We start from the raw sequence: 6,369 nt of genomic DNA, 5'->3' as shown, positions 1-6,369 counted from the left end.
CTTCCCTCTCCCCTTATTCCTAGCATTAGAAATCACAAACCCAGTGCCTGTCATCAAAATGCAACCCAAAAAATTATTGTTCATATTTCATTTTGATCACTAATTGTATGTCACGTTATACACCTTGAACATATCCTCACTGAAATACATCGGAAATCTAAAAAGCTTTATAGCCACCATCATTAAAAGTCCAATTCCTCACAACATTAACCATATCTTTTTTTTAATTTTCTTGTTGAAACACATTGGAGACCTAATATTTTTTTAACAGATCACCTGCCATGTACATATCAGCCGATAAGCATCGAAACCATTAATGTAGAACGTGCGCCTATTTATCATAAAATGGGTCCCACTTGTCGAGGCAAAGCATGAACTTTTGAAAGGATTGGTAAAAATAATCAGCGCTAAAAGAAGAAAGATATTGCAAATTCCTTAGTTCTTCCTTGTGGATGAGTATGCATGAAGAATGCAGGCTTGTTGTGCACTGGAGTTTAGAATGTTGGAGTTTTATCTAAAGTTGAGGAAGTAGGATTTTCCATTTTCATTAATGAAGATTTGGGCAAACGGAGAAGTTAGGCAATGGATGTGATGGATGCCGTTTGACAAGAAGTGAGGCGAAACGGTTTTGGGCTTGGAGCTCTTATCAGGTTTAATTTTAAGGATTTATCGGTTTTGGTTTTAGGGTGAGGGTATAATGGTCCATTCAAGAAAAAAATTAAACATAATGGAATGTTCCCCAACCATTATAACCCCCGACTAATATAATGGTCCATTCAAGAAAAAAATTAAACATAATGGAATGTTCCCCAACCATTATAACCCCCGACTAATTAGAGGGACAAATATCATCATAAATTAAACATAATGGAATGTTCCCCAACCATTATAACCCCCGACTAATTAGAGGGACAAATATCATCATATTAATGCAAATTGGGAGACTAATATGAAAATATGATGATTTGCGAGACTAATATCAAAATATTGATAGTTTAAGGGACTAATATCTGAAGAGCCCAAAAAAATTTTATTCATAAAATTGCTTCATACATGCTCAATATTTTCTATGCAATAAATGTGGCCATAATAGAATGATATTTTAAGGCAATGCCCCTTGAGTATCAGAATTCATTCTCAAATATAAGGCAATAATCAAAATTTATACTCTAACATTTTTTATACCCAGGTATCAATAAATAGAAAATTTGATGTTCATCCTTGAGATCCAATGCATCATAATAAAATACATATCTCCAAATGTATAAAATCTTATTTATTATTTTTGTTAGCAGAATGCATGCTTGTTTTGATTGACTTTAGACGACATAAATGTTTTAATTAGGCTATACAAAATGTTAGAAAAAGTAATGAAAGTTTTACAATTCCAGACATGATGCAGAAAGAACATATATCATGTGTATATCTTTGGTGGTCTAGTTCATGTATATTGTGAAAACGGCAAAGGAATTGAGGAAAAAATTGAGAAAAACGTGAAAAATAACCCAAAACAGACTCCACCACACCCTGGTGTGGTGTCTGCCACACCCAGGTGGCAGAATTTGTCCTGTTTACCATGGGTGTGATGTCTGTCATACCCTGGTGTGGCAGAATCTGTCATGTTTATCATGGGTGTGGTGTCTGTCATACCATAGTGTGACAGAATCTGTCCTGTTTGCCATGGGTGTGGTGTGTGCCATACCAGGGTGTGGCAGACTCTTTTTTAGAATCCTAATCTATTTGGGATTGTGTTTTGTTATAAATAGAACCACGTTTTTAGGGTTTCTTAAGGAGAAAATTAGCATTGTTTTGAGCACTTTGAGAGGGAGTTATTGTGAGGAAGTTGAGAGCTTTGGTTAGGGTTATATTTGAGTGATTTTGTGAGTTGTAACCCGTTGTATATCTCCTTCATATAGTGAAATCTCCCCATCCTCTCCCCGTGGACGTAGGCAATTGGCGAACCACATATATCTCTGTGTTTGTGGTTTGATTTGTCATATTTGGTTATTGGATTGTGTAAGTGTGTGGTTCTCTTCTTCCCCGTGATCATAGATTCATTCAGTGCGCGTGCAACGCTTCCGCATAGGCACGCTACGAGTGGTATCAGAGCTCAGATTCCAGATCTAGGATTTTGGATTAGGTGGAGGAAGATTCAGTTGGAAGCTTGGTTCTTGGAGTTCTAGGCTTCGATGGAGTTTGGGTTTGAAGTTGCCGTTAGAGATCTCGTTTTCCTCATGTGGTTAGGAGTTCTATTTGGAATCCAATCTAGGGTTCAGTTGGGTAATTTCTTATTCCTTTCAAAGTTTGAATCTTTCTTTGTAATTTAGAATTTGTGATTATGGGGTGAAGAAGTTAGTGAAAGCAGCAAGATAACAGGTACAGTTCAAGTGGGTTTTCAGAATACTAAGATTAGTGTGGTGAAATATGACGGTAAAATTAATTTTGATTTGTGGATGAGTGACGTACATGATGCGCTCAATGCTCAAAATTTGGAGGAGATCATCATGGTCCATGAGAGGCCACCAAAATATGAAGAGACGGTATGGGAAAAGATGAATAGGAATGCTTGTGGGATGATCAGGTCCTGTTTGGAACAGGAGTTAAAGTATGATGTGATTGGGGTGACGTCTGTGATGAAGATATGGAAAATTCTCAACAATAAGTACCTCACGAAGAGTATTGAGAACCGTTTGCACTTGCTGTGAAGATTGTTCAGATTTCAGATGTCCCGAGGCACCTCGCTAGCGGCTCATGTGAACAACTACACTAAGTTATTATCGGACTTGGCGAACGTGGATGAGAAGATCACGGATGAGTACAAGATTATTATTCTTTTGGGCTCCTTACCGGATAAGGAGTATGATACCTTCATGCTTACTTTGCTGAACGGAAGATCTTCTATCACTTATAATGATGTGACTAACGCATTGACGAACTACGATTTGAGGAGGAAGGATAAGAAGACTTCCCGCATTAGTACTTCAGGAGAGACCTTGTCGATGAGAGGTAGAAACCCATATCCGAAATATGGTAATAAAGGAAGGTCAAAGTCAAGAGGTTGTCACCAGGTAGGAAAGAACCAATGTGCATTCTGCAAGGAGCAGAGACATTGGAAGAGAGATTGCCTAAAGGTCAAAGAGAAGGAGAATAGCAAGAAAAAGGGCCCGAAGGCCAATAAAATGAATGTTGCGAAAGGCGATGATTCTGATGATTCAAGCTTTTCTCTTTTGATTACTCCAGAGGTGAACCATTTGGATGCATCAGATTGGATGCTTGATTCTGGCACTACTTATCATGTGACCCCTAGGCGAGATTAGTTTGCATCGTTTGAGAGACTCGATGGGGTGTTGTTGTCATAGGAAATGATCAATCTTATGGCATTTTTAGGATAGGTACTATGAGGATTCAGATGCACGATGGAGTAGTCCGCGAGTTGAAGGAGGTGAGATTCGTTCCTCAGCTGAAGAAGAATCTTATCTCAGTTGGACCTTTAGAGGCGAAAGGATTCAGGGTGACCTTTGAGGATGCTGTAGCAAAGGTTACTAATGGATCATTAGTGGTGATGAAGGGAGTCCGCAGTCTAAATTTGTATTATCTAAAGGGGAGCACCGAGGTTGGCCAGGTTGCTTCGGTTATTTCAGAGGCGGACATGAGTAGGCTTTAGCATTACAGGTTAGGGCATACAGGAGAGAAGTCACTGCAGGCTTTGTGCAAGCAGGGGCTATTGAAAGGAGCCAAGAGTGAAAAAGTGGATTTCTATGAGCATTGTGTTCTTGGCAAGAAGACGAAGGTAAAGTTCGGGATGACCATTCATAGGACGAGAGGCATCCTGAATTATGTGCACACAGATGTTTGGGGTCCCACTAAGATGTCATCACTTGGTGGTCGACATTGGTTCGTCACGTTCGTTGATGACTATTCTAGGCGTTGTTGGGTGTACACCATGACGAAGAAGAGTGAAGTCCTAGATATATTTATGGAGTGGAAGAAGAGATTAGAACTTCAGACTGGGAGAAAGATCAAGACGTTGCGATCCGACAACGGCGGTGAGTATACTTCAGACCCCTTTCAGCAGCTATGTCGAGACGAGGGTATAGAGAGGCACTTCACAGTTAGTCATACACCGTAGTAATATGGGGTGGCAGAGAGGTTAAATCGGTCTTTGGTGGAGAAGATTCGATGTTTATTGGCGCATAGTGGTTTGGAGAAGATCTTTTGGGCTGAGGCACTTTCATATGTGAGCCACCTTATTGATAGGCTGTCTTCCTCTGCGATTGAGGGGAAGACCCCTATAGAGATATGGTCGGGAGAGACATCACATGACTATGACCAGCTCAAGGTATTTGGTTGCCCTGCATATTATCATGTTAGAACTGATAAGTTGGAACCTCGAGCTTAAAAGTTCATATTTGTAGGATTCAAACGTGGTGTCAAGGAATACAAGCTTTGGGATCCAGTTGATAAGAAGATTGTGCTGAGTAGGGACGTTACGTTTGATGAGACTTCTATCTTGAAGCTTCCCAGCTCTCATCAGGTGAAGAGTGACCCGACAGGGGAGATATCACAGGTGGTGGAGATCGATGCAGCTCCACAGTGTCCAGATGGTACAGTATCCATTAGAGTACCGACTGAGGTGACGCCAGGCGAGCACGACAGTGATACGGAGGATACGGGTACTCATGTGCAGGATCAGGGACTGATAGCTCAGGTTCATGATTCTATTGCGGTTCGGTGATAGAGGAAAGACATACGAGTGCCAGCACGGTATATCGACACAGTTACGTATGCACTTCCGGTGAAGAGTATCGATGAGTTTGTACCTACTACTTTCAGAGAGGCCGAGCAGAGTTCGGAGGCTGATTTGTGGTAGGTAGCTATGCAAGAGGAGATGGAGTCTCTTCATAAGAACGATACATGGGAGCTTGTTGAGCTTCCAAAGGGGCGGAAGATAATTGATTGCAAGTGGGTATACACGAAGAAGGAGGGCATTGAGGACACTCCATTGAGGTTCAAAGCTAGGTTGGTTGCGAAGGGCTATGCACAAGAGGAAGGAATAGATTATAATGAGGTTTTCTCTCCGGTGGTGAAGCACTCTTCGATTCAAATTTTGCTAGCTTTGGTGGCACAGTATGGTTTGGAGTTAGATCAGTTGGATGTGAAGACGGTATTTCTTCATGGTGATCTTGATGAAGAAATATATATGACTGAAAGATAAGTTGGTTTGCAGATTAAAGAAATCGCTATACGGTTTGAAGCAGTCTCCTCGACAGTGGTATAGGCAATTTGATGGTTTTATGCTTGGTCATTCGTACACTCGGAGTCAGTTTGATCCTTGTGTGTATTTTCGCAAGTTGAGAGGATGTGCATATATTTATTTATTGCTTTATGTTAATGACATATTGGTTGCCTCTATTTTCAGGTCGGCTATAGATGAGTTGAAAGTTCAGCTTTCAAGTGAGTTTGAGATGAAGGACTTGGACGAGGCGAAGCGCATTCTAGGGATGGAGATTGGCAGAGACAAGAAGAAGGGCAAAATTTATTTGATACAGGTGACTTATTTGAAGATGTTGTACAGCGATTTCATGTTAGCATGGATACGAAGCCAGTTAGTGTACCTTTGGGAGCCCATTTGAAGCTTTCAGCTGGTCTTTCACCGAAGTCAGTTGAAGATCGTGAGTTGATGTTGAAGACTCCATATGCGAGCGTAGTTGGGAGCTTGATGTACGCGATGGTATGTACGAGGTCAGATTTGTCACATGCGGTGAGCATGGTTTCGAGATACATGCACGATCCAGGAGTGGGTCATTGGGACATCGTGAGATGGATTTTGAGGTACATTCGAGGTACGCTCAATGTTGGTTTGGTTTATGAGCGGGACACTATAGGTGGGCAGTTGTGCATTGGATATATGGATTCGGATTATGCCGGGGATTTGCATAAGCGTCGGTCTACGACGGGGTATGTGTTCACTTTGACCCGTGCGCCAGTGTGTTGGAGATGCACCTTACAGTCGATGGTGGCTTTGTCTACGACGGAGGTAGAGTATATGGCGATTACAGAGGCTGTGAAGGAGGCTATTTGGCTTCGAGGACTTTTGGAGGAACTTGGTATATCGCAGCGGTCTGTCACCATTCATTGTGATAGCATGAGTGCTATCTATTTAGCGAAGAATCAAATTTTTCATGTGAGGGCGAAGCACATTGACATTCGTTATCACTTCATTCGGGATGTTCTTAAAGATGGCGATATGGAGATTGTGAAAGTCCACATGAAGGATAATCCGACGGATATGCTCACTAAGGTGGTTTCGAGCAACAAGTTTGATCATTGTCAAAACTTGTTGCACATTCATGATTGTTGAGGCCATTG

This window comes from Asparagus officinalis, chromosome 6 (genome assembly GCF_001876935.1).
Source record: "Asparagus officinalis chromosome 6, Aspof.V1, whole genome shotgun sequence".
NCBI classification, from domain to species: domain Eukaryota; kingdom Viridiplantae; phylum Streptophyta; class Magnoliopsida; order Asparagales; family Asparagaceae; genus Asparagus; species Asparagus officinalis.
This window is presented reverse-complemented; position numbering follows the sequence as displayed.